Source organism: Crocuta crocuta, unplaced genomic scaffold, assembly GCF_008692635.1.
Source record: "Crocuta crocuta isolate KB4526 unplaced genomic scaffold, BGI_CrCroc_1.0 scaffold465, whole genome shotgun sequence".
Taxonomy (NCBI): domain Eukaryota; kingdom Metazoa; phylum Chordata; class Mammalia; order Carnivora; family Hyaenidae; genus Crocuta; species Crocuta crocuta.
This window is the reverse complement of record NW_027528912.1, coordinates 1425080-1437604: the sequence shown is the minus strand read 5'-3', so window position 1 is coordinate 1437604 and position 12525 is coordinate 1425080. Positions and strand designations below refer to the sequence as shown.

The following is a 12525-nucleotide window of genomic DNA, read 5'->3' as shown; positions in this document are numbered from 1 at the left end:
CCCAGTGCTGTTTTGCTCAGACAGATGGTAAAGTTTAAACACGGGGGTGGTGTCTGATGACACGATGAGAAGCACAATTTCAGTCATGTCATGACTTATCAAAGGTCCTGCGTAGGAGAGGACAGAACTTTCCAGCACAGTCACAGTCAGGAGCTCCGGTCCGGGTCCAGATGGTATTTGCCTCTGGACAGAGGAGAGTGGTCCCACTCATGGACATCAGCGAGCTATTAACTTCCGAAATGGGTGACAGAACAGATCATCATTGGTCCCTAAGGTACCAGCAGCCCCTAACTGCCTCCAGTGGTTCCTGACAGTAGAATCCTATTTTCTTTTGCTGTTTAACTTGTTTGTTCATTTTTTAGAAACAGAATTTTATTTCCGGGAAAGATGAGCTATACAGCAGCAAACCAGCAAGCAAAGAGCAGGTGGAGAAGTGCATTAATTTTCATGTACAGCTGACCCTTGAACAACACCTGTGTGCACTGCATGGGTCCACTCAGACTTGTTCTGATAAATACAGCACAGTTCTGGAAATGTGTTTTCTCTTCCTTATGACTTCCTATCTCTTTTAAAAATATTTTTAAATTTATTTATTTATTTTGAGAGAGTGAGAGAGAGTCAGATAGGGGCACAGAGAGAGGAAGAGAGAGAATCCCAAGCAGGTCCCGTACTGTCAATGCAGAGTCCGATGTGGGACTTGAACTCATGAACCACGAGACCATGACCTGAGCCAAAATCAAGAGCCGGATGCTTAACTGACTGAGCCACCCAGGCGCCCTCTGTATGATTTTCTTAATACGATTTTTTTCCTCTAGCTCATTTTATTATAAGTATATAGTATATAATGCATATAACACAAATATGTGTTAATTGACCATTTATGTTAAGAGTAGGGCTTCCAGTCAACAGTAGGCCATTAGAGGTTCAGGTTTTAGAAAGTCAAAACTTATATGCAGATTTTTTACTGCATGGGGGGGGGTTCATGTCCTCCATTGGTCAAGGGTCAACTATACATTTCTCCCATTTCTTCTGTGTACTAGGCCCACCCCCATTTCAGAACAGTCACTTGGTAACAATACTGACAACTGAACACCAGGCTTGAACCAAAGTCTAGTGTTCCATTTGTAGCAATTTGCTCAGAAGAGTGTAAGTTATATTATTGATCATCTTTAAGTTATAAAAAATCCTGCTGAGGAGAACATTCCTCTACACACTCTTTTCATGGGTTTCATTTCCACTAATTCCCTCAGATGTGATACTTTCACAAAATTCTCTGCTCGCTGAAAATACCATGGACCCAACAGAGCAGGAAACAGGAATGATAAGACATATTCTTATATCCAAAGACAAGAGGACAATAGAAAGGCGCATAAGAAGAGGAGGAGAATTGGGGCGCCTGGGTAGCTTAGTCGTTTAAGCGTCCGACTTTCGCTTAGGTCATGATCTCATGGTTCGTGGGTTCGAGCCCCGCGTCGGGCTCTGTGCTGACTGCCAGCTCAGAGCCTGGAGCCTGTTTCAGAGTCTGTGTCTCCCTCTCTCTCTGACCCTCCCCTGCTCACGCTGTCTCTCTCTCTCCTAGAAACAAATTAAAAAAAAAAAAAGAATTTAAAAAAATAAAAAAAAAAAGAAGAGGAGGAGAATTATACGAGGGTTCGTTAAGAACATTAAGGCTTATTTCTGAAGATCTTCTATTGTCTTCATTAAGTGTCCCCATCTGTGTTTTCCCCCAGATGAATCAACATACAATTGATACAAAACCTATTAGCCCAATGTGTACAATGTAAAGATTTGATATATGTGTATATTGGGAAATCATTACCTCAATAACTGTAATTAACATCCATCACTACACATACTTATAATTTGTCTTCTTGTGATGAGAACGTTTAAGATCTACTGTCTCAGCAACTTTCAGATACACAACACAGTACTGTTAATTCTGGTCACCATACCATACACTCCATCCTTGGACTTATTTATCTTGTAGCTGGAAGCTTGTACCTTCTGACCACCTTCATCTATTTTGCTCACTCCCCACCCCCCACCTCTGGCAACTACCGATTTGTTTTCTGTATCTATGAGTTCTGTTTGCTGTGGTGTCACATATCGGTGAGAGCAGACAGTATTTGCCTTGCTCTGACGTTGCGTTTAGCATAATGCGCTTAAAGTCCATCCATGTTGTAAATGGCAGAATTTCCTTCGTTTATGGCTGAATAACATTCCATTGTGTGTGTGTGTGTGTGTGTGTGTGTGTGTATATCACATTTTCTTTGTCCATGTATCCATTGATAGACACTTAGGTTGTTTCCATTTCTTGCTTACTGCAAATAATCCTGCAAAAAACAGGAGGGTGCAGATATTTCTTTGAGATAGTGATTTCATACCCAGAAGTGGAATGACTGGATCATTGGTAGTTCTATTTTTAAATTTTTTGAGGAACCATTTCTTTTTAATTTCAATTTTGTTATCATCAAGCACACAAAGCCTCACACATTTAGAGACCGGAATGCAGAACTAGGCTTACATATATTTATCCATCCATTATGTTTAATTCAACAAATGTGTGCCACATACTTCCCAAAGGCCACCCTCCACAAGGTGGTGAAGGTGTTGCCATGAGCGTGGTAACAGGTCCTTAACAGTTTGGAGCCTCGGTTTTCTCATTTGTAAAATGAGAGTTTCTGCCTTCAGTCATTCATGACAGATGTTTACTCTTTGAAGATGTCCAGTGCCCACCAGAGTGACCGGGTGCCTCAGGTACGGTCCAGTGTGTAGCTGGGTCTCCTAAAGGCTGGATCTCCCATGGAAGGTTCTGGATGTCTTCCCAAGAGAACATGGGGTTTGGAACAAGGGGGTTACGGGTCCACGATTCCATAATGTGACCTTGAGCAACTTCTCTCTCTTCTTTGGTATTCTTCTGTTAAAATGAACATAATAAGGGGCGCCTGGGTGTCTCAGTCAGTTACCATCCAACTCTCGATTTCGGTTCAGGTCATGATCTCATGGTTTGTGGGATCTAGCCCGGGGTCAGGCTCTGTGCTGACAGTACAGACCCTGCTTGGGATTCTCTCCCTCCCTCTCTCCCTGCCCTTCCCCTGCTTGCTCACATGCTCTCTCTCTCTCTCTTTCTCTCTCTCAAAAGAAATAAACTTAAAAATAGTTATAATAACATTTACAGAGGGTTCTTGCAGGAATTAGACATAATATGAGAGTAAAGGCTTAGTGCAGACACTGGCTGGAGAGAAGGCCTCGCTCAAACATCAGATTACTCTCGAAGAATGTGAGCATATCCTTTGGTCTCCAAGTATTTCTCCTACGGATCCTACTATTGTGCTTAAAGAGTCCCAGGGCGCAGTCTTTTCTGTTAAGGCACCAAAATATGCTTGGAAAGTCCTAAAATGATCAGTATTAGCGATTCATACTGGTGTTTCCTCAGGATGGCGCAGTGCATCTCAGAGCTCTGAAATTCAAGACACGGGAAGGGGATCCTCGGGAAGGGGATCCTGAGGGTCCCCGGGGATGCAAGGGGCAGGGGCGTGCCGGGAAGTGGGAGGCCTGCAGGTGTGAGCCCGGAGACCCCAGGATGGAGACCCCAGGATGCAGACCCGAGGTGGGGAGGCTCTACCACGGACCGTGTCTGGTGCACTTGTGTCCTGGTGCACACAGCAACCCATGCCCCGGGTTCCTCAGATCAAGCCCGTTCTTACAAGCCTTTCCAAGGGACTACTCAGATTGACCCCGATTAAGTTCTTAGCCAACACAAAAGGAAAAATACTTCAACAAGAAGTCGCCTTACCGGCATCTTTGACCATCAGGATGCAGTGTCCCCGCAGAAAGGGTTCCTTGGCCAAATCATCCTGCACTTGCTACATTTACTGTTCTTCTCTTGTCAGTACGTGTTAGAGCATTAGAAGCACTGAGAGGTTCTCCGCTACAAAAATTTGCTTCCGTTCACTGAAGCCAGTCCAAATGCATTGACCGCCGGCCGCGGACTCAGGCGTCACGGAATCTGAGGAACCCAGCTCCACAGGCAGGGTCCGCATCGTCCTGGTGCGTCGTGGGTCCCGCTTCGGAGGACCCCACGGCCTGGAGCTGGCGCTAAGTCGTGGGAGGGGCTCTGCTGTCAGAACTCTGGATCCACGCGTTCAGCAGGCGGCGTCCAAGGTCAGGCCGTGCCCAGCTGGGGTCTAGGGACCGCGCACGCTCTCCTCGGGCTTTCGCGGCTGTGAGGACGCGGACGGCCAATACAGAACTGCCCAACGTGCGGGAGGTGATCAGTTTCTCGGAAGAGACATGCAGCCAGGTCGGCCTGGTGTTGGAGGAAGGCTTCTGGAATAAGTCAGCGGCTCAGCAGAGGCAAGAGTGAGCCATAACCATCTCTAATGTGTAGGTTTTTCAGGGTTTCCATGATGAAGGAGGCGACGCTCTATGATTACTTGACCTCTTCTGCCTGGCGAGATCGATAGTCAGTTCTTCNGGCCTGGATGGACACAGGCCCCTGGTGGGGAAGACATACACAGCCTGTGGTGACAATTTATGCTTCATGAATATGTGAGCGCTCGGGCTGCTCGGCAATCTTGTTTGCACAATGTGGTTTTACGAGTCTGGCAAGCTCTTCAGAATTTCAACTTTACCTAAGTAAATAAAGCCATCTGCTCGGTCCAAAGTTTTCTTTTGTTTTGTGCCGAAGTGACTTCTTAGGAAAATGACTAAGTATTCAGCTGTTTCAGGAGAAACCAGAAATCCTGCTTTCTTTTCCTTTTTTATCTTCAAGGAAAATAACCATTTCAAAATAGAAGAGTAACGAAAAATCTACAGAATTCAAGTTCAGCAGAATGTAGATTATTATTTTAAAAAAATACTAGAGCCGTTTGAGAATTTTTGCATTTCTTGAGTTTTTGAAGTGGGGTGCCACCCAAAGTAACTAAGGAAAACGACTTTTATTTTATTTTTTTTCCCATTGTAATAGCCATCTTTATTTGTAAAAATCCAGATATAAAATGTATTCTTTCAGTCTTTCCAAGTTTTCCTTTTTACAGAAAAACAAAAAGCACATAAAAGCCTTCCCCGCTGTCATTCCCATAAATGATGTTTGTCGAGCAGCCCTCCCCCTCCCCTCAGAAAAACTATTTTTAATCGTGTGTTTATAAAAGAACTCTGTCATATGTAATTTATCCATGTATGACTTTACAAATCCCCATAACTATAATTAAGCATGGAAATAATGATGTGCTGTACTCTGCATTGAAAATTTAGAATTCCTGTACCTGAAATGATACATTTAAAATTTTTAAAGTCAGTTTGTAAAATGACTGAGAGGCTATTCTCACACCCCTTATTTTTACAATGACAAAGTCATCACCGTTGAGGGGGGGTGTCATCACAGATTTAGTGAGGCCATAAATCAAATATAGGAAGCTGTGGCAAGCTGCTCAAATGAAAAGCAAGACCATTTTCACTTTCAAACTGAAAATGGCTTATGCTAAACTTAATTCAAAATTAAAAAGAACTAATTTTTTTGATCAACTCAAAAAATTCAAGCTTCATCGTTGTTACTGAAACTTACTTCCTTTTGGAAATTAGCTTACACTGATATAGAAGGCTTGGAATAAAAGGGCAAAAAAATTTTACAAACAAAAGTACTTTTGAACAGATCCAGATTCAGGTATTTGGATTAAATTTTTATGTATCTAACTTCTTTATCAAATGAAAGTGACAGACAATTTGGTAACCTATTTGAAATTGCTTAAATTTTGTCAGCCTCCAAAAAGAAAGACTACTCAATTTAAAAGAAGAAAAGAAACTCTGAAGGAAAGTGTTTTTCGATGACGTCTTTCAAATCTACCTAGAAATCTTCATTCTAAAGTTTGTTGATCCTGATGAATTTGACACAGTTGTTTGGACAGAATGCTGTCTGGTTATGCTGTTTATGAACTTTTATAAATAATGCTTTGCATCTTTCTTGATCCCAATGCTTTACAGAGAGAAAGCTGAAAGAAGAAAATATCACAATGAAATGGATAAATCGACTTCATGCCTTAGGAAAGCCACATCACTTTACTGGCATATAGTTACTGAGTGGGAAAAACTGTTGACAGATATTATAGCATCTTAGTTTTGAGCACTATTCAGAAGTGGCACCATTGATAAAAAGAAAAAGAAAAATGAAGCATTACAAAGATAACCTTGAACCCATCCATTTTGATTTTCTAAAGTAAATCATTCTCAAATTTTGATGCGTGACTAGGAACAAATGGTGTGATGTTACCTGGATTTGTATGTTACAATGGCTTGCAATATATCAGCATATCTGAATTTCATGGGTGACAACCATTGGTTTAGACAAGTCTTTTAATCTTTATTTTCCTTAGTTTCCCTTTCTGTAGTGTGTCTCGGGATCTTCTTAACAAGTGAAGCAGTTGATTTCACTATTTAAAAAAAATTGTTTTTTACGTTTATTTATTTTTGAGAGACAGAGCACAAGTAGGGGAGGGTCAGAGAGAGAAAGAGACACAGAATCCAAAACAGGCTCCAGGCTCTGAGCTGTCAGCACAGAGCCTGACACGGGGCTCGAACTCATAAACTGTGAGGTCATGACCTGAACCAAAGTCGGACCCTTAACTGACTGAGCCACCCACGTGCCCCTGATTTCACTATTGAATATCGAAAGACTCACTACTGAATGTTGATTATTGAACATTTTTCTGTTTGGCCAACTGAATTAAAGAGATTTAACTCATTTTTTTTCTTGTTCTTTCCTCTGAAAATATCCATGTAGGGCAGATAAAGAATAGACTTAAGGAGGGGCGCCTAAGTGGCTTATTCGGTTAAGCATCCGACTTTCACTTAGGTCATGATCTTGTGGTTCGTGGGTTCGAGCCCCGCATCATGCTCTGTGCTGACTGCCAGCTCAGAGTCTGGAGCCTGTTTCAGTCTGTGACTCCCTCTCTCTCTGACCCTCCCCTGCTCACGCTGTCTCTCTCTCTCTCCTAGAAATAAATAAATAAATAAAATTAAAAAAAAGAATAGACAAGGATCAAAATAACTGAGAAATTCTTAAAGCCCATTTGGTCTCTTCCTCTCACTCCAGTCTACATTTTATAAGCTATTTAGAAAAGCTATTTAGAAATAGTCTGTTATCTTGAGTGCTTTATGGAACTTTCGCTTTGTTTGCTTCATAAATTTATTTATTTAATTGTTATTTAAATTTTAGTTAACATACTGTGCAATATGTTTCATTATTTTACTTTTTTAGTTAATTTATTTTTTAAGTTTTTAGAAAACATTTATTTATTTATTTTAAGAGAGAGAAAGCACGAGCAGGGGAGGAGCAGAGAGAGAGAGGGAGAGAGAGAATCCCTAGCAGGCTCCGCCCTCAGCACAGAGCTCAAACCCATCAACTGTGAGATCATGACCTGAGCTAAAATCAAGAGTCAGAAGCTCAACCCACTGAGCCACTCAGGGGGCCCCTGCTTTATTATTTTAAAGCAGAAGGAAATGTCTGGCACATGTATGAAGCAAATTTCTTTCTCTGTAAGGGATTTCCAAGTATGAGTATTGTACTTCCTGCCTTTAAATAGCACACACAGGCTAAGTAAGATGTTGCCATCGGTGAACTCTGAGTGCATTGTGCCCACGGCTAGGGTAGGTGGTATGTTGTGAAACATGAACCCAGGAAGAGAAACCGGATTGGACTGTGGAATGCATTTATCAAAAATTTAAAAATCTCTGGGTGAGTGACCTGTCCCCATCAGTGTTAGCTCTTGTCGTAGGAGGGTTGAAAGGCAAAGAGGTCAGCAGGTCAGTCATCACATTCTTGCAAAATCGAAGCAAGTGATTATAGGGGCTCAAATCAAGGCAGTGAAGATGAGAATGGGCAGGAGGAAACAGACTTGAACGAAATTTATTTCATGGATGAAACTTGTGGGATTTTATGGCAAATTTGATGTTGAGTCAACAGGAAAGAGAAGGATTGAAACCTTTGCTAAGTTTATCTTGGGCATGTGATGATGTTATGAAGGGGATGAGGGTAGCATATTCATGTGAGAATTCATGCACAAAAAAGTGCAATGTACTATCATACCTCAAATAAGAGTTTGAAATGTTATGAGCCACAAGCATTAAGGTCTAACAACCCTATCCAAATTGTAGTCAACAATGAACCACTTCCTCCACCATATTTCACTTCTTCATCTAGAGGAGCAATTTGAATATCTCAAAACTCTGCCTACCTTATGGAGAGAAATTTAGGTCAGGTCCTGCAAGAGTCATTAGCACAAACAGCAGCTTTTAGTAAAAATAAATAAGATAAAATAAAATAAAATAAGATAAAATAAAATAAAAGCATCTAATCTTTACTTGGTCCATTGTCAGGTAGAATTTGTTACAACATACCATTGAAATCATGCCAAGAGTGTTATTCTAAAAGTTGTTTCTGGGTTTCGTAAACAGGGGCTTCAGGTTAAGGAAACCAAGAACACAGTCTGTGATACTTCCTGACCTAGTCTCTCATCTCCCAAGTGCTTGGTGAGTAGCTCCTGCAAGACTTTCCCTTGGTGAGAGCAAGTTCACTCTGCCTCTAAAATAAGCAATGTTTATTGAGTATCTACAGCATTTTGGCAATTTGGGGAGAGCATAATATAGGTTATGTTTGATCGCTATGCAAGTTAGTGGCAATTTTGCCTAGTGTTAAAAGTAATGTCTGCAGGATGTTAGAAGACCAGATGCACTGTTTTATGTTTAACTTGGTCACCTTTATTTAGGTATCATCGTGTTAATTTCCATACTTCCTTAAAGGTTGGACCATTTCAAAATGTCTCTATCAAAGTAGTCATTGTTTACAATTCTCTTGAGCTGAATTAAAAAATATATTAAGGCTCTTTTTGATTATTAGTTTTCATATTTACTTTCTTGCTTATGTTGGAATTCTCCTTCCTAACCATGTCACTGAAAAGATCTTTGTGCATGTAAACCCATGCAAAGTTGCTCATGCAAATGTTTTCAAAATTGCTAGAGAATTGCTCTGGCTGATTTGACTGCTGTTTTGGATTTTTTTTTTCCTGTTGGGTTTTATTGATGCACAAAGGGTTCCAAATAAATTTCTAAGAGTCAAGTACATTTAAGGTTTAACACACCTCGAAGTTCTTTTCATAGATTCTGAAATTATGTATATTGTCCACTTAAAAATTCTAATCTGAGAGACGTTCCAAAGATATTTCAGAGAGCACTTGGAATTTCGAGCCAAATTTTGGAACTGATAATAGTCTGTGAACCGATTTGAGTCTTTGCCAAGAAGTGTGATAAAAGTTGACCTTTAAAGTTCTACAAATGTTCAGCTACTTTTCTACTCTTTGTGCTTATTGCCTAAAGCAGAAGTGAGGCATTTTTAAGGAGTCTAACCAAGATGTTTTGAAAGAGATCTCTATCTTCTATTACTGCTCACTTTATTTCTATAGCAACAGGGTTCTGAGTATTTGCTTTTCAAATATATTTGGTTACAGTTATTAATACTGTCCAGAGCTGGTGCCAAACTTTTTAATTCTAAAGCTAACCACGAACACCTGTCTTACACTTTAGTGATAATAAATTTACACTGTTATTTTTCAGACTTCATAAACAGGACAATATGAAATTGTGATTGAATAGAGGAAAAAATAGCTTACTGTATTTTTGGTAGACAAATCTTGCTCTCAAATGAAAGTCACATCACCCCGTGGTTGATACTGGTGCTGTATATTTTTCTATCGCCATTTTCCTAGGAACGACATATTTTAAGTTTGTTCAATTTTGATAGCAATTTTTAATACCATGGGATCTAATTAGAAGATCCCAGACTAAATTTTTTGGTTTGGCTTTTAAGAATTTCCCCCAGTTCATTTGCTTCTTAGTGTTGTTGTCTTTAAATTAGAATCTCTCAGAGATATTTTTGAAAAATAAACTTAACAGAGTTTTTATAATCTTTCCAGAAAAGTAGTCTTGGATTTTTTAAAAAAATAAATGGTCAGTAAATTTTATTAGAGATGTCCATACAGATTTGCCATTTAGCTCTATCATTCACACTGAAAACTCAAGTTGAGTTAAAAAAAATTTTATGCTTTTAAAAAACAAAATCCCATCTTTAACATTTTACCCCCCAAGACACTCATGGCACATTTTGATCAATTTGGATTGTGGCTCATAATCTTATTTACAAAGGCAAATTTTTCAGCAGGCAGAAGACTGCATCTTTTATACAACACAAGGGATTTTTCAGGCGTTTGCTTCCTCAATTATTCATTTAACTACCAAACAGCGACATTGGTCTATTTTGAAGATAAGAGAGAAAGGGATTTTTATATCGATCTAAACAGGACATGGATGAGGCTAGTTTGAGAAATACTAAGCCCAGGGACCACTTTGTGAGAACTGGGTTATTTTTGCTTTTCTACGAATACTAATTTCTAAAAAAAAAAAAAATTATCCTACCTACTTTATTTGGGTCTCAAATTATGTGTGGAATTCACTTCCTTGATAAGAGTTAAATAACTAAAGGTAATGTAAAAACCAATGCTGTGCCCAATACTGCAACAAATAGTGGGTTATAAACGAATGCTTTGGTGTGTGTTTTCTGATGGGTGCTGGCAGCCCCCCCCCCCCCCAGGAAGGCTCTGCTCTACAGTTTGGGACATGCTGGTACCAGGGTTTTGTACTGACATTTCTCCTCCTGGGTTTTCATTTACTGTATACCATGGAACAATAATACCTTCTTATGAAGTAGGTGAAACTATGGCAGAGATATCAACAAATGATTCACTTTTGACCTGCCTGTGAAATGACAGTAGATTATAATCTTGCCAATAATTACCACTCAGAGAAAAGACGTTCAAGTTTTCACCAAAAGATGTTACTTACTTTCTGATTCAGTCTTGCCCAGAGAACAATGAAATGCAAACCACCTGCTTATAATAAATAAATCTGTGTACATTAGCATGGAAGTTTTGAATATGAACAAATGGAAAAAAAGAGAAGTGGCTACGGGACTAAAGTTGCAGTCACGTGGTTTCAAAGTTTGTGGAAAGTTGGGTTTTTTTCCCCTTCTTTTTTTTTTTATGGTGTGTGTGTGTGTGTGTGTGTGTGTGTGTGTGTGTGTGTGAAGGTTTTATATGTGATGCCTTCCGAGTTGTCAGACCACGTTTCTCTCCAGCTGGTTTGGAGCTGATTTCCCCACTTCTTTTCCAAGTAAGATTTTAAACCATTTTAAAGAAATTATATACTGGCTTTTTAATTCACAGGTGAGATGGACATAATGCTATGGTTTTGTCGCTAAGAATTCTCCTTGTGCTGCCTTTCATTTCCTTTTTGACACAATTGATTAAGAGGAGATTTAAAATTTTTACTGCCTGTGTAAAAACATGGTCTTAGTTTTTAGTATAAGGTTAATGATGTTTGGTTTGGGAAGCTTCTTTTTGTCTTGGTTAGTTTTGACTAGCCTGTGCTTACTTTTAAAGAGACCTTAATAGACACTGCTTGTCAAAAGCCTCAGGATTGTTCACACTTGGTAACTAAACTAGATGTGTCCACAAAAGGATTTATTCCTGCTGAAGTACCGGATCCCTACCAGGGACAGGGGGTGAGACCTAAGGTGTTGCTACTCCTACTGAGTTATGAAATCTATCTTTTTCCAAATCTCAGTGAGTCACTCCCTCTGCACGGAACTGTTCTGTGTCACCAGCACTTCCGTCACAGCTTCTTAAAATCCCATGACACAGACTAAGACACGTCCCCAGGACCTGTTTGTAGTGGTCGCCTTTGCCCCACCTTCCCTCCGTGCTGGTGCTTAAGACACAGAACAGACCCCATTATAATCCTCGTGGGTGTACGTCTCTCACCTGTGTCCTCGGCATCTCAGAAATCTGTGTTTTGTCTGTTCACCTAGAGTTATGAACCTTCTGGGACAAATACCGTATTGTCTTCTTTAAAATATTTTCTCTCTGGGGAGCCTGGGTGGCTCAGTCGGTTAAGCGTCCGGCTTCAACTCAGGTCCTGATCTCGCTGTTCGTGGGTTCAAGCCCAGCGTCAGGCTCTGTGCTGACAGCTCAGAGCCTGGAGCCTGTCTTTGGATTCTGTGTCTCCCTCTCTTTCTGTCCCTCTCCTGCTCGCGCTGTTTCTCTCTCTGAAAAAAAAAAAAAATTAAAAAAATTTTAAAATAAAATAAAATATTTTCTCCCTTTCTAGCTATCCTGAAATGATGCATGAAAAACAGACATTCAAAATATTATTGGTAAAAGAATGAAATTAAATGTCTCTTTCTTTGTAGATGATAATTGTTATTTCTTGTATTATAAAAATTCTCTCAGGCTATGAGATCTGTTTATTAATTTCTTGATTCTGATGGTGTAATATCTGCCCCCTAATCCATGTAGAGGTTGTGACAAAAATATCTTGTGTCTTTTGCAGAAGAAAAGGTGTGAGGTGCCTACTTTTCCTTAAAACAATAACCCACAAAACTAGTTGGTAAAGACTGTATGATGTATGATCATTAACAGT

At 39.9% G+C, this 12525-nt stretch overlaps 1 long non-coding RNA gene across 1 annotated transcript; it reads right to left on the bottom strand.

The window, feature by feature from the left end:
- Positions 1-2525: 2525 nt before the first annotated feature.
- On the bottom strand, positions 2526-4455 carry LOC144225842 (uncharacterized). The gene is made up of 2 exons (XR_013333426.1): positions 3797-4455; positions 2526-2917 (listed from the first exon to the last, which is right to left on the bottom strand). It is a non-coding gene; the product is annotated as an uncharacterized LOC144225842 (long non-coding RNA).
- Between the last annotated feature and the right edge of the window lie 8070 nt (positions 4456-12525).